The 24,268-nt window shown below is 41.9% G+C and overlaps 1 long non-coding RNA gene across 6 annotated transcripts in view; it reads left to right on the top strand.

The window, feature by feature from the left end:
* The first annotated feature begins 215 nt into the window (after positions 1–215).
* LOC309661883 overlaps positions 216–24,268 on the top strand; it is a 142,296-nt gene continuing 118,243 nt past the window's right edge. For all 6 annotated transcript variants that reach the window (XR_014264327.1, XR_014264328.1, XR_014264329.1 and 3 more), the window contains exons 1-2: positions 216–287; positions 4,285–4,430. This is a non-coding gene — a long non-coding RNA (uncharacterized lncRNA). The remainder of the gene's footprint in view (positions 288–4,284; positions 4,431–24,268) is intronic.

Raw genomic sequence — 24,268 nt, 5'->3', positions numbered from 1 at the left:
GAGACGCTCCGCAGCGTGCCCGACACTCCACCTCGCTCCTCTCTGGCAGAGAGCTGCAGGACCAGATGCCCGCGTGCCCCGCGCCTGCACGCCTGCGCACGCTCACTAGGGCGGGGCTCTCGGGCACGCGGACCGCCGTCCTCCAACTGCTCCTGGCGTCAGTTGGGGCAGTCGGCTCCGGAAGACAGGAGCGCATGCGCAAGCGTGGAGGGTGGGGCCCCAAGGGCCGTCCGGCGGGGGAGGGGCCTGTCATGGCGGCCTCGAGAGTCAATTCCAGGAACCCTGAGGTAAGGGGTACGGGGACTTTTGACCCCTCAGGTGTCACCGCTCTGCGCTGTTGTTCACCCTGTGGGTTATTTTTGCCCTTGTCCGTGTAAGGAGACTCCCCACAATGTGGATTCACGCCCCCATAGAGCTCGATTCCCTTGAGGGGTTTACCCCAGGGTTATTGGCCCCACTAGAGAGCCGGCTGCATGAAGTGTTCAGTGATTGCGAGGCCTACAGTGGGGGGGAAATAGTGTGTGTGAGCTATTAAACAGGTGCCGTTCTAGGCTGCGCGTTCTGAAGAGTACAAAAGCTAGAGGGACGTTCCTGCGAGTTGAAAACCCTCATCTGGTTCCAAAGGTGTAGCTCAGGTGATTGGCAAATGAGTGAAGAGCGAAGGAACACACTCATGGTTTCACTAGTGTCTTCCTTCTTATCATAAAAACATCAATCACCACTTATGTCCAAACTGCATTCTTTTGTCAGTGATGGGAGCAACTTTGCTGAATGTGGTAATAAACATGTATTTGTAGTCTGATGTCACATCATGATTGATTTGCAAGCATAGATGGGGTCTGTACATATTTAATTGGTTGGTGGGAATCTGATATGTAGTCAAATGTGTGGGTTGGTTTTGTCTGTGGATGTTTGTGTCTGAAGGGAGGTCGTGCCCGTGTTTTTGTGAGAGCGTGTAAGAGTGAGTGTTGTACTTGGAGGGTGTTGAGATGTGACGCAGGCATACTCAAGGAGTTGGTGGATAGGTGTTTGTAATTTGGTGTTTGGGGAATATGTTTACATGTGTTTTTTTCACCCATGAATTTGGGGATTTATGTGTGTCTAATGGTGGATTTGGAAGGATTATCTGCATGTGCATAAGGGCAATGTCAGGAAAAGTAGTGGTGTATATTACTTTGGGTGTCCAGTCTGTTTATTTTGTATATTTGGGGAATGTAGGATGATCATTTGTGTATTCAGGGCATGTTGTATGGTTATGGGGTGTTTGGGTGTGTGCATTTTCAGGAGCTGTCTATGTATATTTGGATGTGTAGAGGGCAAGTCTGTGGCTATTTTATGGGACTGGTGGATGTTGTATATGTAGGTATGTTGTGTTTGTATGATTCTGTATTCTGCAAGATGGCAGAGTTAGTTCTGTGTAAGAGGTTGGGAATGTGGGGTTATATATATGCCAGTAGTGTGGTACTGTATGTGCATTTGGAACAAAGGGCATATAGGATGATATTATTGCATATTTGTAGTGTTCTGGGTAATTGTGGTTGCATTTGGGACTTGTGGAGAGTTATGTGTTAAATGAGTTTGTGTGTGTATTCAAGGGGCATGGCCACTTGGAGGAATATTTGCTGAGGCTGTGCATTTGTAATTTTCAGTAGGAGCCTCTGAAGCTTATGTATTTTGGGAAGTGAGTATATGTGTATCTGATAAAGAGGTGGGGTTCTATGTTTCTACAGGGAAGTTGGACAATTGCATTTCTATGTATTAGAAATATGTGATACGGGTATTTGTGAGTACTTGCATATGTGTGAGCTGGCTCCTAATAGCTAGGGATAATTTGATATATGGAAGTTGTTTCATAAATGGTTTGCTGGAGACACTTCCATGTATCTTACTTGTGTATTCTAATCTGTGTGTGTGTCCATCATCAGGTTCATGCATTATCAAAGTTTGTTCATAAGGTATGGAATTGTTAGGAGTATTCAAAGTGTATTTCTTTGGAGAATGCTAGGGTGTTTATACATGTGTTTGGTAGGAGTAAGAGGTGGTCTGTCTATATATTCGGGGTGAGGGTAGAAATATATATATATATAAACACCCCCACACATATACAGTTTATATGTTGGGGTAGTGGCGGGGAGCTTGTGTTCTGGAGAGGTAGCATAATGTATAGTGTTTGGGAGGGGATCTGTATGTTCAGGGCTTGGGAATATTTGCATGTGTGTGTCCATAGGTGTGTGAGAATTGTGTATGTATAATAGTAAGACTGCAGAGGTTTTGAGTGTGTCTGAGCATTTGGGGTGTACACTCATGAGTAGTTTGTGGGTGTGTGTATTTGTGATTTGTGAGTATAGCAGGAGGCTTAGAGTCCTCTATGTGTCTATTTCAAAATGTAATGCCTGAAGAATTGAGTGGTGTTGCTTGTATGTGTTCTCAGTATTAGTGAGGTGGACTTATATGTACCGTTGACCCTTGAACTACACACGTTTGAACCACACGGGTCCACTTATAGTGGATTTTTTTTCCAGTAAATACTACAGGACTACTACACGATCCATGGATGCAGAACCACTGCATGGAGGGTTGGCGCCCTAACCCCCAAGTTGTTCAAGGGTCAGCTGTATTTGGTAAGTATAGGTTATTTGTGGCTGTGTGTGTTTTTGAGTTCCTGGGGCTTCTGGGGTATGTATTCTGGGGGATGTGAGAGTTTAGTTTGTGTGTTTGGAAACCAGTAGACGGTGTAGGTTATGTGTGTGTGCAGGAATCCTGGAGTATATGTATTTTAGGGCTGTGGGACTGCATATGGGTCTTTTTTGGGTTGCACGTGAGACAGTTGTGTACTTGGTGAGCCTGTGTGTTTAGGTACTCAGTGTGTACATCTGGATGGCATATTGGTTGCACGTGTTTGTTTTCAGGCCCATGTTGTGCGTGTATATATAGTTGTGAGAGTGGAATGTGAATATTCAGGGTGAGCAAGGTTTCGTCTGTAAAAATTTAGATAGTAAGAGGTGGTCTGTTTGTGTATTTATTCAGGGTGAGGGTAGAAATGTATGTGTGTGTTCAGGATATATATATATGTATGTATATGTACAAACACATATGTATATGTGGTATCCTTTTGGTTCTATATCTGTGGTGGGAGTTGAGGGGTCTACTTGGGGTGTAAGTGGATTGTGTGCACAAATTCATAGGAAAAGGTATGGGATGTGCTGGAACTGGTTCATACTATCTTGGGATAGTCAATGGTGCATATCTCTTCCCAGCTCTGTGTTCAGTGATGTCAGGTGGGTAGCTTGAAATTGGTCATGCTGGGAATATTTATACCATGTAGATAGCATAAGTGAAGTCTTTCCCACCTTTCTCAGAGAGTTTTTTAGCGCTTACCAGCAGACCACTGATGTGCGTGTTTGGATGTATGTATGTATGAAGCAAGAATATTTGGGCATCGGTGGATACGTATGGGACACCCATGTGAATTGTGAGTGGGGCACCTGGGGCTATGGGCCCCTGTATATGTGCATTGACCCTGGTAATTGTGAATCATTGCATTGCTCCTATCAGGTTGGTCTGTTCTTTAGGGCCAAAGAATCCCCATAAATGTTGTAGATTCCCAGTAGAAATCATGCAGATGGATACAGGGGTGTCTGTACCTTAGGCAGGTGGACACTCCTTCAGCATTTGGGTGGTCCTAGCATCTGTGTCCCTAGAAGGGGGGGCCTGGTGGACAGATGGCCATGCAGAGCAGAACCTTCACAGGTGTGTTGTTGGCGTGACAGGCAGCAGTCAGAAAGTCACGGGGCTTCCTGGATAGGAGGTCAGATGACCAAGGGCTCTCCCAGGAAAATACCCTGAGAATCAGTTGGACAGCCACAGGCGTTACTGGCTCTTCTGGGGCACAGCTGACGTGCAAGGACACCCTCCACATGGGGTCCAGAGCCACGTGTCCCTGAGCCCAACTGCCCCAGGGTGGTGGGAACTGTTGCATATCAGGCTGGTCAACTGTATCACTAGGTCTCAACCAACCTGTCTCCATGGAAATCTAAGTCCTCAGGGGTAGGCAGGACCTCTAGGGATCAGTGAGCTGACTAGGACAGGGGTGGGGAGGCTTTGTCCCTGAGGGAGAGTTGGGAACTGAGACCTGGAGAGCCTGGGGAGTCCCACTCTGAGGAGATATGGCTGATATGGCTCTGATGTTCCCAAACCCTTTAGCCATGTTCTCTGTTCTTTTCTGAAGGCTCATGATGCTTCTAGCAGTGGGAAGCTTATCTCAGTTTCATGTTTCTCTGATAGGATGAACTGACCCTTTTATTCACTATTCCACATCGAGCTGCAGACCCATCAGATGGAACCATGTGATCATTGTGGCCACCAGCTGACCCCACAGCCACCTTGTGCCTTCCTTGGACCCACCCAGGAATTTCTGAGCCTTCTTTATGGTGAGTCTTGTGGCCTTTTCTCCCTCATTGGGAATCCTCCTGCCAATAAAACATGCTGTGAATGTTAACAAAAGGAAACCTCAACTAGAATTGGAGTCTGGAAGGCCCGTAGAGGGAGCTCTCATGCCGTGTCACTCATCATCCATGACCCCAAGAGGAAGAGGTCATTCACTGACCCCAAACAGGAAGTGCAACCACTTTACTACCCCAGCTGGAGGAGGGAAGACTTCCTTCCTGGCCAGCAACAAGAAATAGAAAATAGAAATAGCTAATAGAGAATTCCGCAGTTTAGCCAATGAGAAGCCATTGTCACCTCAAGTTTCACTTTCCTCCAGTGAACTTTCATTTTTTCCCTTGATGATGACTTTCTTTCCTTGTCCCACCCTCTTTACTTTGAAAGCCTTCTGGGACTTCCCTGGTGGTCCAGGGGCTAAGACTCTGCTCTTCCAATGCACGGGGCATGGGTTCGATCCCTGGTCGGGGAACTAAGATTTCCACATGCCATGTGGCGTGGCCAAAAAACAAAAAGCCTTCCATGTTGTGTAACCCGTTGGAGTATCTCCCTTTCTGTCAGATGAGATGCTGCCTAATTCATGAATCGTTTAATAAAGCCAATTTATTCAAAATTCAAAGTAAATCATCACATTTACTCAGTTAAATTTTGTTTTTTAATACATTGGTGGCATTCAGAGGTGGCTGCTAACAGTTTCATATGTACCCCTCCAGAAATGTTCTGTATCAAAATATGTATGTGCACTTTTCTAAAATCCACTCTTATGATTCCTCCTGCTAACAGGATGATTTTATGATTAAATGCTTATCTTTTTAAAAAGAAAAAGATAAATATATTGGTGGCAGTGATGGGATCTGAAGCAAATTTCTGATAACGTTTGGGACAAGGAGAAACAGGTGTAGTGCCCACAACTCCTTTGAGTTCACTGTCTTTCTTGCCATTCCTGAAGGTTGTTGGTAAGCTCCTCTTGGTTTGAGCTCCATTCTCTTTGATTGAGTTTGTGCTCGCAATCTAATTGGCTTTCCTTTACAGGGCAGATCAGTTTGGCTGGTAGAGGATTCTCCCTGAGGCCAAACCCCTAGCCTTTCAAATGGAAATTCCCAGGACACAGTAACATCTCTTGGTTATTGCCAGTATATTTTTGAGTGGGAAACCTTAGCCCCTAATTTTGTTCCCTGGATTCCACATTGCGCACGGCTGGCAGTGTAGTCTGCCCTTGCCCATCTGTTTGGAATCAGCCCTCAGTTTCCATGCTTGGAACTGTTGGTGGCAGCTATAGTTCTCCAGTTTGTTTGGCATCAGTTTGCAGTCCCCATTCCTTGGGATTTGCTGGTTGGATCTTTTTCCTCAGTCCAGGGATCCCTGGGAATTGGTGGTGGTGCATACCAGGCCTTCTTTTGGCCAGGACATAGTGACATCTCTTTGTTACTGCTGATATATTAAGGCGCAGTTCTTTTGTGTGTTCTTTTGGGTTGACAAAGGCTAGCTAAGGAAATGAGATCCTTTATCACCAAAGAGTTGAGAATGCCAGCTTCTGGCACACCTGCTTATTTTATATTTGAGAACTATGGTCCTGGAGGCTGTAGATATTTAGAAAGATGGCAAAATTATACTAATATTGAGCTAGAATTACAATGGTCATTGTGGGGAATGTTCCAGTTAGACAAGATTGTTCATTTGAGGAAAACACTGGAGAGCAAGGGTTCCCAAATTGGACAGGGAGAATGAGATGCCTGCTTTAGTTGGTATGTAAAAGTTTAAAGAAGGTTTCAAGATTCCAACATAGCTTCGTTTAGAGACTTAGAACAAAAAGCTAATGAAATATTGAAGAGACAAAAGGTACCTGAAACAAAAGACCATAGGACGGATGTGACTGCAGATTGAACTCCTACTGTCCCCCCCTTTCCTTTTTCACCTGAGTACTCTTGTTTTACTCATTTTCTGTCTGAAATACTTTTCTATTCCCAAGAGAATATTTAACAATTGCCATTTAAAGTCAAACTAGCTGAGGTTGCAGGTGAGCCCCCTCAGGTGTCCTTTACCCCTAGGTCAAAGACTGAACTGAGAGCTATAGTCAAAGAATTCTCTAAACCTAGGGAGGAACCCCCAACATTTTTTGGAAGAATTTAGAGTCACTGTCACGGCCTATGTCCCCAAACTGCTAGATCTTTATCCGCTTGTACACATGTTGGTAGGACTGGGGGAAGCCCCAGAATGGACGCGGGAAGCAAAATGACATAATCCCTAGGATGATATTCAAGATCCTCAACCTAAAAAGGCTTGCAGAATAACAAGTAACCTTTTATAAGCTATTCCTAAAATCTTCCCTGCTCACACTTGGTCTATTATTAATTGGCCTAATAATGATTGGCCTATTATTCACGCATACAAACAAAAGAGGGGTGAATCTGTGGAAGACTTTAGAGCCAGTTTGTAGGCTCTCTTTTTACAGCATTTGGGGTTGCAAGCAATAAAAAGGCCACTCAGCCTACTTTAACTGCCCTCTTTGTAAATGGATTATCTTCTGAGATTAGTGGACTGATTAAAGGGCAGAAAATAGGCTGGGAAGCTGTAGGCCTGACTGAACTCCTGACTGTAGCTGAGCATTTTGAAAGGACCTTGGAGCAAGATCACAAACAGAAATCCACCAAGCTCATAGCCTTACAGTTACAACAGCTCTAAGGCAAGAGACACAAAATAACACCTAGGCCTCCCCCCATTACAACCTCCTAGGGGTCCATGATCAATTCGATGACCCAAAGTTGATGTTTCATTTGTAATCAGTGAGGACACTAGAAAAAAAGGTGTCCTCAAAGGTCCTATGCAAACTCTTCACAAATGCTCTCATATCTGTCTCAAAGGGAGGGCCCCCCACCATGACCCTCTCCCCTAGTTGGCAGAACTCCAGAGGTTCTCTGGTAAACGATTGCGAGCAATTACCTTAAACAGCCCAGAGGAAAATAGAATGAAAATTAATGATAAACTGCCAAATTTTAGTTGATACTGGAGCTATGCTTTCTACTTTAAACCCCACTCTCATATTCTACTTTGAAATCTACATTAAACCCTAACCCTAACTGTAAACGTAATTACCTAACCCTTTAACACCCTAGCCCTAGCCCTAGCCCTAGCCCTAACCAGATCTGTGCTTTCTACTCTAAATCCCACCCTCAAAGAACAACAGGTCCCTCTGAGTCAAGAGGATGCTTCCATGGTGGGAGTACCTAAGAAAGTTCAGAGAGAATTTTTATCTCAACCAAGATTCCTTTTTGCTATGCAATATAGCCCCAGTTAACCTATTTGGTAGAGATCTCTTTTGTAACTTAAAAGGGCCAGTACATTTTGCCTCCAGTGGAGATCTCACCTTAAAGTTTCCTGATCAACTTGAACCTGATTATTTATGTTCCTTACAATCTGTCCTGGACATAAAAGAGGAAGTTCAGCACAAGTTCTCTAATTTGATGGAGATGCCTGCAAATTTGGGGGCTACTTCTGACAGTGTTAACATCAGAAGAATAAAAAAAATGCAAACCTATAAAGATTCAGATAGATGTAGCTAAACCTCTCCCTAGGTTTCCTCAACAACTATTAAAGCCTGCGGTCATACAAGGTCTCACACCTATTGTAGAAGACTTAATTTCCCGGGAGGTAGTCATTCCTGTACTCGTCCCTGCAGCATGCCAATCTTGCCTGGTTGGAAACCTGGCAGGATGGCGATTTGTCCAGGACTTGGGAGCTGTTAATAAAAATAGTTATTCCCTGTTTTCCTGTTGTTCCAAACCTAGCCACCCTTCTGTCACAAGTTTCAACTGACTTGGAATGGTGTACTGTTGGAGACCTTTGTTCACCTTTCTTCAGCATCCCGGAGACCCAACAGCCAATATCTATATGCCTTTACTTGGAACAATCAACAATATACCTGCACTTTTATGCCTCAAGGGTTCACTGGGACCCCTTCTTTTTTCTCCCAAGTACCTCACCAAGATTTAAGTACCCTCTAGTTCCCTGAGAAATCCACCTTTTTACCATATGGAGATAACCTCCTGCTGTACTCAGCTACTGTAAAGATTCCATAAGGCATGCATAAAAGATTCCATTTATTTGTTGCAACAGTTAGCTGAGAAAGAACACAAAGGAAAAATTACAATTATCCCTAGAAACTGTTCATTACCTAGGACATAATCTAAGCACTGAAGGAATTCAGCTATCTGCAGAGAGAATTCGGCTGATACAGGAACTTCCTAGACTCACAACTAAGTGCTAGCATTGTGGATTTCTAGGTTTAGCTGGTTATTGCAAGCTCTGGGTTCCAAATTTTTCTCTGTTACCTCTTCCACTCTATGAACTTATTAAAGATTTAGTCCCTGAATCCTTTGCTTGGGAAGATAAACATAAGCAGGCTTTTACAAGGCTAAAACAAGCACTGCAAGAGCTGCCTGCCTTAGGGTTCCCCAAATGATCAGGTTCAGGTTGATCCGGAAACTTTAAGGTGAGATCTCCACTGGAGGCAAAATATATTAGCCCTTTTAAGTTAGCAAAGAGATCTCTACCTAATAGATTAACTTTAGGTTATTCAAAACCTTTTACTTGATTTGTGCATGAATGGCATAATCAGGCCCCGCGGAACTATGTGAGCATGGTAGTAAACATAGGCCTTTTGCCTATTATAGCATGCAACTTGAGTCAGTTGCTTATGCCTATCTCAGTTGTCTTAAGGTTATAGCCACAACTGCAAATTTAGTGGAAGCCTTGGCAGATTTGACTCTAGAAAATGAAGTTTATTTGCAAACTCCACACATTGTCCACAGTCTTCTTAACTCTGAATTGGCAACGTTTCACTGCAAGTGTCACTAGATTCACTTCCTGTGAAATCCTGCTTTCACCACCTAATCTTTATCTTAAACTTTACAACGTTCTCCATCCTGCTGCACTACTACCTCTGTCTCACAAAGGTGAGGACCATGACTGCAAGGTAACAGTGTCCCATGGGAATTCCCTGGTAGGCCATTGCTTAGGACTCCGAGCTTCCACTGCAGGGAGCGCGGGTTCGATCTCTGGTCGAGGAACTAAGATCCCACAAGCCACGTGGCGCAGCCCAAAACAAAAACAAACACAAAACACAAAAACAAAACAAACAAACAAAACAATGTCCCATTTTGTGACACCGTGTCCTGCGTAAAGATGTTACCAAGTCCAAGCTTGCTGTGCTTGCCGCACGACAGGCCAATAAATGGGAGATGAGGTGTTGAGGCAAGGAATATGACTTTATTCGGATGGTGACAGGGAATACCTGGAAGGGAGTTTTCCTCTTCCCTGACTCATATGCTGCCACTTCCCGTTTAGGGTGTCCCAGTCAGCCTCGGTGGGGTCAAGGGATGATTTGCAACAGCAGCAAGAATTGCAGCAACATAGGAGGCACTTACCTCAGCGGCATTTGCCCGCTCGGGGTGCCATGATGCCCCTGGTAGAGCTGCCTCTGTCACGGGTTAGGGCTGTGTGGGGAACTCATGGATGTATGTTTGGGGTATAGGACGGTTTGGGGTAATAGTAAAGCTGTGTAGAGACTGTGTATGTGTGATCTGGGGAGAGATGAGGGGCCTGAGTGCCTTTATGAGTGTACGGTTGGTGTAGCATGGTGCGGCTGGGTGGTGGGGCTGGTTCTGGGTGTTTTGAGGCTCTGTGTGCAGGCATTTGAGAAGAGGCAGGGGTATGCATTTTAATGTTTTGTGTGTTGGATCTGTGTGTATTCAGAGTATAGGGGTTATACATATGCTCATCCTGTAGGGTAAGAGTTTAGGGAGTGTATTTTTGGTGTGGAGGAATTTGCAGAGACTGGGGATGTCAGTGTAAATTGGGGTTGTTAGCTGTGTGTGTATAATCAGGGGATGTGACAGAGGCTGTTTATAGTATCTCAAGAGGGAGATGGGTGTATGTTTGTATTGGGGGTGTGAGTTCATCATGTGTTCTGGGGGGAGTATTTAGGAGAAGGTTGGAAACATTGTGTCTCTCTGATGGTATTTTGTGTTTGTCTCAGCTTCTGAGGCATTGTACATACGTGGATGTTCACAGCTGTGGGGGGACTGTATGTGTTATATTTGGATTTGGGGGGTTGTGTCTTATATTAAGAAGTATGTGAGTTTGGTTTGAATGTATTTGGCTATTGTTGAAGGGTTTGTGTGTTTGCATTGGGGGGTTATATGGGGTTGGGTGGATTTTTGTGGGATGTGAGGATTTCGGAGTTTGATTATCGGGGGCCGTTGGGGGTGTGTTTTTGTATTCAAGACTGTGGCTGTGATTTTATTGGGGTTTGTAGTGCATGTATATTGGAGCAGGAGGGGTCTGGGCACACAGGCATCTGCTTATAGGTAGGGAGTTTGTGTGTTTGAGGATGTTTGGAGCTCTGTGGGGCTGTGTGATGGTGGCACAGGCGACTGTGGGCAGGTGGAGTGTGTGTTGGGCTGGAAGGGAAACTCGAGGGCAGGTTGGTGACTGTGAGGCGCCCATGTGAACTCCCACGTGGACTGACCTTTGTTCCTTCTGACCTTCTATGGCTTGTACCCATCCTGATCTTCTGTGGCAGCTACTCCCCTGGAATGGTCAGCAATACTCTGCTCATTCTTAGCCAGATGAGTCAGGAAACGTCACTTCCTCCGGCAGCTGGATGTGTCTCTTGCAAGTGAGTGGTCCTGGAGTCCAGGGTGCAGGACTGGTGGACAGATGCAGAGTGAGGCTGATTCCCCCGTGAGCCCTCTCCTCAGTGAGGTGGCCAGGAGGTCAGGGCTGTATCTCCAGAGGGTCAGACATGGCCAGTCCTCTCTAGAATGTGCTGGAGGGGCCAACTCATTGAACGGACCCTGCCAGGAGATAAACAGACCCCGAGGACAATTCCTAAGGGAGAAGTCTCTACCTACCCATCTTCCACTTTCTCCTTTGGATGGCCTCTACCACAAGGTAAAAGCTAAGCCCCCTCACACGGCCCTTCTTGGCCTGGTCTTACTGACCGGCCAGTCTCTCCCCACATCCTGGCTCACTCTGGGCCCTCTGGTGATACCAGCATGAGGCCCCCCTGCATGTCAGTTCTCACCTCCTTGCCTTGGCCCTTGCTGCCCTTGCTGTTTGTCCTGCTCTTCCTCCCCCAAGGCCGTGAGTCACCTTCTCCCGGTGGGAAGGATCCACTGAAAATGCAACTTTGGGTAATTACTGCATCACCTGAGTCTCTAGCACGTGCCAGGCACTATGACGCTTGCCAAATCCATAAAAACCCCACAAAGCGGATGTGCTATTAGTTGCACTTTGCAGGTGATGAAGCTGAGGTTCAGAGGTGAGCAACCATGACCAAGTACCCTGTATGTACCAGAATATCAATCAGACTGGTCAACGTATCCAATAAAGCCAAACATTAGTCTGATCAGGACGCCTAGATGCCAGGCTGTAAAGGCGCAAAATATGTCCCAGCAAGAGAAGGAGCAGTGCCAAGTACCCCAGCAAAGAAGCAGAGTTCATATCCTGCTTTCTTAATCAAAATAGCTGCAGATCAACCCACAGTTTCCTACTCTGTTAATAGGAGGAAAATACCAATGTGCGTTGCCCCATAAAACTACCTTAAGACAGTATGTATGATCCCAAGTGCTTTGGTAATGACCCCAAATCATCATCATGAAGTTGGGATACTTCTTAAAACACTGCAAGTCTTACACACTGGCATATAGAATCTGTAAAGTCAGTTCTTTGGGTAATGATGGTAGACAGAAGTGGCCCAGAAGGACAGAAGACAGAAAATAGAGCAGAAACTATTTGTCCAGAGGTGACAATGGGTCATAGCCAAGGTTCAAGCATTACTAGGGAGGTGGTGAAAATAGTAATGGGCATAGAGTGTAGTAAGTCAAGGATATCTCATGTAGTTTCCAATGAAAGTTTGTGAAAGACATATAACTAAAAAGATAATAGGCTGGGAGGTGAAATAGTACAAAACATTTGATATATTTTTTACAAGGATAAAAGAAGATAGAAATGAACATTAAAGAAGTCGGTCAAATAGAAACACTGTAAGATGGTAATAACCTCACAATATGATGAGGCAACTTAGATTTATTTTGTTTAAATAAATTGGTAGACTATATTTAGAGTAGTTTTAAGTTTAAAGAGAATTTGAGCAGAGTATAGAGTTCTCATACACCCCCTCACATCTATTCCCCAAACCAAAGTTTCCCCTATTATTAACGTCTTGCATTAGTGTGGGGCATTTTTTACAATGGATGAGCCAAAGTTCATACATTACTATTAACTAATATCCATAGTTTATATTACAGTTTACTCTGTTGCATATCCTATGGGTTTTGACGAATGTATGACAAGCGTTGACCATTACAGTATCATACAGAATAGTTTCAGTGCCCTACCTTTTCCAGGATGTCATATAGCTGAAATCATACAGTATGTATCCATTTCAGTTTGGCCTCTTTCATTTAGCAATATGTGTTTAGGGTTCCTCCATGTCTCTTCCATTTAGTACTCTTATAGCTCAAGCTGCCATAACATAATACTATAGCCTTGGTGACTTTAACAACTCACAGTTCTAGAGGCTTGGAAGTCTAAGATCACGGTGCTGGCCAATTCAGTGCCTGGTGAGGGCTCTCTTCCTGGCTTGCAGACAACTGTCTTTTCACTGTGTCCTCACATGGTGGAGAGAGACAGAAAAAACTCTCTGGTTTCCTCTTACAGGGGCACTAATAGAGCCTAATCCTCATGACATCATTTAATCTCATTACCTGCCAAAGGCCTCATCTCCAAATACCATCACTTTGTTAGAGCTTGAATGTATGAATTTTGGGGGGACAGAATTCAGTTGATAGCCTCATTCTTCTAACAGTATAAAATATGACGAATAAAGAAAGCTCATCATTAAATTATCTCTTTTCTAGAGTTTCTGTCCCCATGTAGTTATCAACTCCTGGGTAAGATAGCCTGGGCAAGCAAAATTTTAAAAAACACATGAACAAGTTTTTTTGAATCTCAAAATGATTTGAAGGCAAGAAACAGTGTCTGAGAGAAAATTGGGGAACCTTACTTGCATAAGAAAAGGTGATATTCCTGTTCAGAGTTGAATGCCATTTTGGAGCCAGTCAAGCCAGGCTGAGGAAGCACATTCTAAGCAGAAGCAATAAAAATTGTGTGCAAAGAGCCAGGCTTGTTCTAGAAATTAAACAAGCCCCACTGTGAATGTGGAAGAGTGAATGAAGGGATGAGAAGCAGGATAGGTGAATGGAAACTAGGTTACAGAGGCCTATGAGTACAGATGGGCATATGCATGTAAGAACACTACTCATGGCAGGGAAAGAACCACCTGGATGTATCAGAAGGAACAAGTTCTTAACACTCACAAAGGGAAAAAAAAAAAAAGAAAGCCTGGTCTTCCCAGCTAGAATGGAAAACTGTTTAATACATGAGTATTCAGAATAGTTTTCAATCCTGAAATGTGGGGAAAAACTTAACATGGTCTAAACATTACTTGGTTTCCACCTAGAAAGCTTAAAAGCAAGACTCAGAAGGATAAAATTATTTTTAAGTAATTTAACTGCATCCCAGAACAAAGTTCAAGAATATGTACAGAAATACTAAAATATTTAGCACCAGAAAAAGAAAATCTACAGTGACTGTCATCCAATAAAAAAATTACCAGGTATATCAAGAAGCAGGAATATAGAACCACAATGAAGGGGAAAAAACCTAATTAAAACTGACCCAGAAATAGAAAAATTAAAGCATTAGTAGACAACAAAACTAAAGTAGATATTATAATTATATTTCATATTTTCAAGAAGCTACAGGAGGGATTGGACATGTAAAGGAAGGTATTTTTTAAAAAGCAAATCAACGTTTTAGAGATTAAAATTAAAATAGCTGAGATTAAAAGTACATTGGATAGAATTAACAGTAGATTAGACATTGCAGAAAAGAATTAGTTAACTGAACAAAAAGCAATATACATTATTCAAAATAAACACACAAAGAAAAGAAAAAAAACTTTAAAAAGATATGAATATCAAGAGAATGGGAAGTCAAGTCATACATGGGGAGAAAAAATTTGTAAAAGACAAATCAGATAAAGGATTGGTATGAAAATATACAAAGAACACTTACTGCTTACCACTAAAAAAAGAGGACAACCTGATTAAAAGTGGACAAAAAATCTAAACTGACACCTCAGTAAAGAAGATATAAAATATCAAATAGGCATATGACAAGATGCTCAACACCTTATGTGTTTGGAGAACTGCAAATTAAAACAACAATGAGAAACCACTATGCAGCTATGAAGAGGACAAAAATTCAGAACACTGACAACACCAAATGCTGGTGAGGATGCAGAGCAATAGGAACTCTCATGATTGCTGTAGGGAATGCAAAATGGTACAGACTCTTTGGAAGACAGTTTGGCAGTTTAATAAAAGAGTAAATATACATTTACCATAAAATGCAGCAATCAAGCTCTTTGGTATATACCCCAAAGAGCTGAAAATTTACGTCCATACAAAAGCCTGCACATGAATGATTGTGGCAGCTTTATTCATAATTGCCAAAAATTAGAGGCAACCAAGGTGCCCTTCCATAGATGGATGGATTAAAAACAAAGAAACAAACAAACAAAAACCTGTTCCACATTCATACAAAGGAATATTATTCAGCAACAAAAGGAAATAAACTACCCATGAAAAGACATGGAGGAACTTAAATGCATATTACTAGGTGAAATAAACCAATCTGAAAGGGCTACGTACTGTATAATTCTTAACTATATGATAGTTTAGAAGGCAAAGCTATGGAGACCGTAAAAAGATCAGTGGTTGTTGGGGGTTTGGGTGGAGGAAGGGAAGAGTAGGTTGAATAGGTGGAACACAGGGGATTCTTAGGTCAGTAAAAGTATTCTGTGTGATATTACAGTGGTGGATACATGTTGTATTAGTCAGAATTCTCCAAAGAAGCAGAACCTATAGAATACATGCATGTGTTTGTAACAGGGAATTAGCTCTTATGATAATGGAAGCTGAGAAATCCCACAGTCTGCCATCTGTAAGCTGGAGGCCCCAGAAAGCTAGTGATATAATTCAATCCTAGTCCAATGGCCTGAGAATCAGGGGAGGTGGTGATATAAATTCCAGTCTGAGGTCAGGAGAAGATGAAACATCTCACCTCACACCATGAGGCAGGAAAAAGGGGCAAATTCTTCCTTCCCCCAGCTCTTGTTCTATTCAAGCCCTCAACAGACTGGATGATGTCCACCCACATTGGGGGGGGGGGCAATCAACTTTACTGAGTCCACCAATTTCAATGCTCATTTCACCTGGAAATTCCCTCACAAAATATTCCCAGAAATAATTTTTAATCTGGGTCCCCCATAGCCAGTTAAGTGGACACATGAAACTAATCATCACAAGTCGACCCTGTGTCAACATGACACCCATATGCATCTCCTCAAATCTTACTTAATCCCCAAATAAGACAATAACAAGGTCTTAATTCCACTTAATATGATACAAAAATTCTGAGTCCAATCAAAATACACTAACCTTATCCCCAGAAGAGGAGGTAAATCCTTGTGATATAACTTAAAGTACTATAATGTAAAATTAAGAGTACTTACATATTATGATATAAGATCAATACAACTCATGTTACATAATAAGGGAATATGAGAGAGAAAAAACAAATACACACTTAACACAAATATATTCATAGCAAAAAAAAATGGTGTACTCATGACAATTACAGTCCTCGTTTCTGTAAGTGGTCAGTTATAGCTGGTCTTTGTAACTACTTTCTTATACCCATTCTGTATTCTTTCTATCTTCAGCAAGCACCTCAGCAGATCGTGGTTCTTCCCTGGTGGGTGACCAAATCCTTCCTTCTTGAATAGTCTGGGTCATTAGTAGCCCTGCCTAGACTGGGTTGTTGTAGTTTTCCACTGAGCTTAATCAAAGAACATGGTAATACTAAGGGATGCCTTAAGCGATCTACTATATCCAGATACACTTTTCCTTACCCGCCGGTGGGGTCCGCATTTCTGGGGGGCCGGGCGCCTCAAGCCGCAGAGGGGATGGCGGCTCCGTTGCCATAACGGAGAGCTGAAGCGGCAGCAGCAGCGAGAGCAGGGAAGAAAATAAGGCGGAGGGAGGGGACGCCGGAGAACCCGGGGGTCGCTCAGGCTCGGCCGCGAGGAGGCCCGGGGGTTCCTGCGGCTGGTGCCCTCTGTGGCCCGAGGAGGGGGCCCATGACGCCGCGAAGGCGCGGGCTCTGCCGTGCCCAACACTCGGCGGAGCGCGTCTCTCGGCTCCCGGCTCTCGCTGCTCAGCCGCCGCGGCCGCCGACCCGGGCGCAGCCCAGGAGACTGACCTCAGCGGATAAGCGGCGGCGGCGGTGGCGCCCCGCGCTCCCTCAAGAGTTCTTTATATGTTCTTTATAGATACAAGTTCTTTATCAAATATGTTACTTACAAGTATTTTCTCCAGTCCATGGCTCCTATTTCGATTTTCTTAACTGTGAATGCTTTTTTCAAAGAGCAGACATTTTTATCATGATGAAGTCCAGTTTATTGATTTTTTCTTTTATGTATTGTGATTTTAGTGTCATATCAAAGAAATATTTGCCTAACCCAAGTTCACAAAGATTTTCTCCTATGTTTTCTTGTAAAAGTTGTATAATTTTAGGTTTTACAATTAGGTCTACAATCCATTTTGAGCTAACTTTTGTACAAAGTGTGCGATATGAATGAAAATTTATTTTTTGTTTACACAAGGATCAAATTGCTCCAGGACTATCTGTTGAACAGAGGATCTTTTCTCTACTGAGTTGCCTTTGTAGCACAAAATCAAAACTATTATGTCATGAGTTTTGCCCAAACCCAGTCAGATTCCCATCTTGAAAATCCACCTTAAACCATTGGAGTTCAGACCCCTAATCTTGTAAATATGTTCCCACAACTCCTGCTTCTGATAACTGCTAAGATTCTCCCAAGGTGTGGTGTTCTCACTCGCTGATGGAGGTTTAAAAAACTTAGCGGTGCTTCATGGAGAGATAACCAACTGACAAATTCCAACCCAATCTGATAATTTCTTTATTTTAAATTGAAATAATTATTTAAGAATGTGTTTAGATAGGAGACATTATACATAATTAGGGTTCATTTTGTCAGGTGTGATTTCACAAGGAATTTTTTTATCATAACTTAAGATTTACTGTTGTGAAAAATATTTGACAGTAGCTTTTGAAAAGCACAATTAGTCAAATTTGCACTTAAAATTATAATTCTTTTATTTTTCAATTAGAACTGTTTATCCTTTCATATTTAATAAGGGCTTCATAGGAGTGCTTCTCACTTTTATTTGTTTATTCATTCAAAAATTACTTTTGGGAAACATTAGTTTGTAACACTGCAACAAGAAACTACAGGAACTATAGGACTAAAAACAGTAACATTTGGTCACAGCAACTCGTGGCAAACATAATATAAACTACAGCTTAGAGACCACGATGGTATAGATTAAATCTTTGGGATAGAAATGAGTGATCCAAAATGCATTAGGTTATAAAACATATTCTTATTAGCTTCTTGTATTTATTTCTGTTAGTAATTATAAATATAAGCCGTTTATTGAAGTCTCATGATATTTCTAGCCGTGACCATTTTCCAGGAAGTGTTTTTATAAAATACACGTGATTTTATTCTCATATTAAAAATGTGGATACTGAGGGCTTCCCTGGTGGCGCAGTGGTTAAGAATCCGCTTGCCAATGCAGGGGACACGGGTTCGAGCCCTGGTCTGGGAAGATCTCACATGCTGCGGAGCAGCTAAGCCTGCAAGCTACAACTACTGAAGCCCGCGCCTAGATCCCGTGCTCTGCAACAAGAGAAGCCACCGCAATGAGAAGCCTGGCACCGCAAGAAAGAGTAGCTCCCGCTTGCCGCAGCTAGAGAAAGCTCACGAGCCCGAGGCAACCAAAAATAAAATAAATAAACATAAATAAATTTTTTTTAAAATGTGGATACTGAGATTTAGAGAGCTCTGGTGAGGAGCAGAGCTCCAACGCCTTCCTCGTCTCCTATCCTGTTGGGCTCTGTACCCTCTCCTTCCCTAGGTCCACAGAGCCTCAAGTCTATTGAAACTGATTTGGTCCTCTCTCCTCAACATCAACCTGCCTGTTTTCTTTGTTACTTCTTTGCTCTAATACACCACCCAGAGCGTGGCTTGGAGGATTTGTATGCAGGGTTATTTACCATACACAATTAGGAAACCCCTCCCCGTGTGTTCTTCGGTCTCTGGCCATGGCGTTGGCAGTAGTCTGGGCTCACTCTCACTTATCACTGAGCCTCTGATTGGAGTCCTGGCGGCCGAGGCACTGTCACTCATGACAGCACAGCCTTTCTCCTTTGATACTTTCATAATCTGAAAATGAAATGCACATCTTTCACTGGTAGATTAGAAATAGAATTTTCTTCTCTACTTTTCATTTGCAGACTAGGTTTTAAAGCCTCAAGTGACTGTGTGAACTTTATCTTGTCTCTGCCAGCTGTCTGCATCCGCAGCATGGGGTGACTTTGGTGGCCAGACCTTTCTCATGCTCTCCACCCATCAAATGGCTTCAACCCAGGGTCCCAGGAGTGTGTTGGTTTCCTGAGGAACAAAATCCTGTCTTCCAATAGAACGCTTACTTCCAGCTACTCACTGGCACATACAGAGTCATACAGAGTTTGTAAACCTAGCTTTTCTTCTTACTACTTGGAGATTAATCCTATAATGCCCTCATTCTTCCAGAACAATAGTTCTCCACATGAGAATTAAACAACTGCTTCTTTAAGCCACATTGAGCCACATCTGGCAGGAAATGTTGTACTGAAAATTGGAAGATCTAACTGGTGGCTGGATTTGACATTGCTGAGTCTTTTGTAATATTCTCTGCTTCATTTTGCTGAGAAATGAAAGTTTGCATTAGGTGGTCTGGAGTTGTGAAACACAAATGTGGACATATGGAAAAAATTCTCAAAGCTCTTTTTATTTTTCTTGAAGTGACAATATTGCCTTATGTTTAAATCCACTGAGTAGAATAATATTACTTATTTAAAAGCCTACATATTTTCAGCTTTATAATATCAGGCACGCCTATGGAAAGAAGCCTTTCATCAGAGAGGGGAAATAGTTAGTATTTAGAATGACAATTGTAATTTTAGCAGTTTAACTGGGACTTTTTATTTTTTATTATTTGGTTAAAGGGCCAGATAGTAAATATTTAGGCTCTGTGGGCCTGCAACTCCTGAACGCTGCCACTGCAGAGTGAAAGCAGCCTTGGACTGTACTTAATGAATGGGTGTGGCAGTGTTTCAATGAAACATTGTTTAGACAGGAACAAAGCAGATTTGGACCTCATGCCAGTTTGTTGACCCTTACCCTAGAAAAAACTCTGAGTTCCACATTCTTTTTTTATATCCCCATGACCCTCCTTTTTAAAATCATCTGCCATCTATACCGTGCAGTGCAATGTTAGGTTGCCAGATTTATATTTGTTGATTGTAAGTATGTCTCCCAAACTATATATTTATATGAAATTCAAATTTATCTGGGCATGGTGTATTTTACCTGGCAACCCTATCCCAGTGACCTTTTTCCCACATATTCCACCTTAATTTGGAGCTTGATGTCCTTCCCTAGATCAAAATCTTCTTTGGAAAATGTCTGACGTTCTTAAAGATCAGCTGAGGGGGAATTTAGGGCCACACTGCCTTTCCTACAATTGCCTTTGTCGCATGTTAGGAACAATAATGAAGGAAAAGGAACAAAGTTTTTGTCTCAGGCTAAATACAAACACATCTGTACTTGTGCAAGAGAGGTTTGGTGGAGTCGTAATTTCCTTTCCATTCCCTGAACATCTGCCCTGGTCACAGGTTACCTATTGTTTCTAGGTAAGTGAATCCTGATGGAGTCAACATGGAGGACGATATTCAGAGAGGAGGCGTCTTAAAGGGATATGATACAGAAGAGAACCTACCTAGTACAGAGTAAATGCTTCAGTGCATACATGTTCATTATCATTCCCTAGTCCTTTAACATCCCAATTATTTCAATTCATTCAATATAAAATATTCAAAGAAAAATTCTGCCCATATACTCTGTACTTGCTTAATAAATAAGCCTCATTAAAGTTAAAATTTAGAAGAATGAGACTATACAAGTCACAAGATCAAGGTATTATTTCAGTCATTCTAAATGATGTTGGTATTTGAGTTCAAATTACATTGCACGCTGGCTCTGAAAGGGGCAGAATTATTTTCCAGAAAATGTTGGCAAAAATCTGCTAGGCTGTGAGAAGTTGGTTCTCATGTACTCTGGGCTGTGAGAGAACACTGTCTTTTCCCATAAACACGAGGGAAGGTGAAAGGGCTCTGGGGACTTCTGATGGGGAAGATAATGAAAGGTGCCTTCATACCTCAGCTGTTCAGCACCATTAACCTTCCCAGTAATTGAAACACACAAAAGGGGGGGGGGGTAAGTGAGAGGCCTCCCTCTCGTCTATTACCTGGCAGGTACAATTACTTAAGCCTTCAAATAAAGGAACGACTTTAGGTTCCTTTTCAACCATTCTTTACAAAAAAAATCAACCAAAGCTTTTTGTTTTTTAACTCTAATGTTATAATCATTTCTTTCTTTTGATTTGTGCCTGTGGATTAAAGCATACCCAGCTCAATAAGGTGGGCATTTGTTATTTAATTAATGTAACTAATAAAGTCCACCATGTAGAAAAGGTTACAGCAACAAAAAAAAGAGGTCTTAAAGGTTTACCATAGGAGACCAATTTACGATTCAAAGTGGTTTTAGACTGACAGGCAAAAATAAGATTTCATTTTCCACATGGAAATGAAAAATACAAATGCAAAATTTTAATCTAGTTCAAGCTGAGGAATAACATCATATTGTAATTACAATACAAGGAAAATGAACCTAATCCTATAAATGTGTGTATGGACATGAAGGAAACTAGTTTTCATCAGTTATGTCAATGACATAACAATAGAGCAATGGAAGTGTGTGTGTGTGTGTGTGTGTGTGTGTGTGTAGGGAGTTGTTATTAACACTTCTCTATGCGAATTATACATGTACATATAAGAATGTATTTCTGTGATAAGACAAGAACATCTAGAAAAGCATTTTAAAAAGTAGTTATCTTTGCAAAAGCTAAAAGTTCCTATAATTAAAAAGCAAGTCATCCAGCTCATGTCACATACTCACAGTATCATCCAGTGGCATTTATATCAAAACTTGCTATTATAAGTTAGATTGTATTTGCTTTTGAATCTACTTGAATTATGCAGCCATTATTTGAGCTAAATTACAAAAATGTTAAATGTTTCTATTATCTAAATCACGATGAAACAGAAAGATATTTCAAAGTTTCTGATACAATTTTTTTTTCTTTTTTAAAGGGGAAGAGGAGGAAATGAGGAGTCTTTTGTTTTTTTTAATTGATTGATTGATTGATTGCTATGTTGGGTCTTCGTTTCTGTGCACGGGCTTTCTCTAGTTGCGGCAAGCGGGGGCCACTCTTCATCGCGGTGCGCGGGCCTCTCACTATCGTGGCCTCTCTCGTTGCGGAGCACAGGCTCCAGAAGCGCAGGCTCAGTAGTTGTGGCTCACGGGCCTAGTTGCTCGGCAGCATGTGGGATCTTCCCAGACCAGGGCTCGAACCCGTGTCCCCTGCATTAGCAGGCAGATTCTCAACCACTGCGCCACCAGGGAAGCCCTCTGATACAATTTTAAGTGAAAATGGTGAGAAAGTGAAGCTGCCAGATGGCAAATATTTAATTTCTGCTCAGTTTTCTTCCATCACAAATACCCTGTGCTGGGCAGAGACTGAGGTCTAAATGGTCCTCATTCTTCACGCTCCTGGATTCACCCTCTTTGACACATGGCTTTTCAGCTCCTTTTACTGAAGAGGCAGAATCTGTTCTCCCGACCCTTGATCCCGAGTTAGGTTATGAGATTTACTTCGGTCAATGGAATGCCAGCTGATGTGACACACGAAGATCAGAACAGACTTGTATTTTTCTGCTTCTTCTCTTAGTTCTGTGCCACCGCGGTGAGAGGTGCCTGGGTTTGTTTGCTGCGCAATGATACACAAGTCCAGTCATCTCAGATGGGGCCATTCTCCATCAGCGGACAACAGCCTCCCCAAGGCAGGTGAGCAGGAGACCAGAACACCTGCTGAGCCAAGAGTGTGGTCTTGAGACCCCTGAGCCCAGTAAAGTGGTGTCTGCCACTGAGGTTTCTGGTTGATTCACAGCATTATTATGGCAGTAAATAACGGATATTGCTGCTTATGTTTTTTAACTCCCATTTTTCAGTTACATTTCTATTTGGAATAGTGTGGTAAAGTAGATGTCAGTGGATTCAATGTTTTTCTAGAGTTTCTGTATTCCTTTTTAAAAACAGCTTTGAGATATAATTCACCTACTGTACAATTCACCTACTTAAAGTGTCCAAATCAATTGTTTTTTTGTATATTCACAGAGTTGTGCATTCATCTCCACAATCTATTTTATCAATTTTATTGATAAAAAAATTTTGGAAATTTTATCAATTTCCAAAAAAAGAAATCTTTCTTTTTCTAGCCTACAAGTCTCCCATCTCCCACAGCCCCAAGCAAACACTCATCTACTTTCTGTCTCTATAGGTTTGTCCTTTTTGACATTTCATATCAATGGGCTCATATAATATATGGTTCCTTATGACTAACTAATTTCACTCAGAGTATTTTCAAGATTCCTCTACATTGGAGTACTTCATTCATCAGTACTTCAGCCTAAAAAATATCACTGGAATTATGGAATAAACTTAATCCTTAAGGGTGTGTTTTTTTAATTAACCAGCACTATTACGAGTTCTCAGTCTTGTTTTCAATTTAAAAAGACTTTTAATGATAATCATTAAAATGCTTATGGTTGAATTTAGATTCAATTCTGTGCAATAAAATCAAATTGGTTATAACACAATAAAGGCCGTATATGAGAAGCCCATAGCTGATGTCATACTCTGTGCTTTTCCTCTAAGATCAAGAATAAGAGAAAGATGCCCACTCTCGCCACTTTTATTCAACATAGTATTAGAAGTCCTAGTCAGAGTAATTAGGCAAAAAAAAAAAAAAAGGAAATCAGCAGCACCCAGCTGGAAAGGAAGAAGTAAAATTGTCAATATTTGCAGATGACATGATATTATATATAGAAAACCCTAAAGACTCCACCAAAAAAACACTGTTAGAACTAATAAGCAACTTTAGTAATGTTGCAGAATACAAAATCAATATACAAAAATTGGTTGCATTTCTATATGCTAGTAATAAAACAATACCACTCACAATTGCATCAAAAGAATAAAATACCTATGAATAAATTTAACCATGGAGGTGAAAGACCTGTACATTGAAAACTATAAGACACTGATGAAAGTAACTGAAGGAGACACAAATAAATGGAAAGATATTCTGTGGCTCAAAGATTAGAAGAGTTAATATTGTTAAACTGTCCATACTACCAGAAGCAATCTACAGATTCAATTCAATCCCTATCAAAATTCCAATGGCATTTTACACAGAAACAGAGCAAAAAAATCCTAAAATGTGTAAGGAACCACAAAACACCCTGAATAACCAAAGCAATCTTAAGAGAGAACAAAGCTGGAAGCATCATGCTTCCTGATTGTAAGTTATATTACAAAACTATGGTATGGTATTGGTATAAAAACAGGCACATTGATGAATGGAGCAGAATAGAGAGCTCAGAAATA

Source organism: Balaenoptera physalus (assembly GCF_965194825.1).
Source record: "Balaenoptera physalus genome assembly, chromosome: 5".
NCBI lineage: Eukaryota > Metazoa > Chordata > Mammalia > Artiodactyla > Balaenopteridae > Balaenoptera > Balaenoptera physalus.
This window is presented reverse-complemented; position numbering and strand designations above follow the sequence as displayed.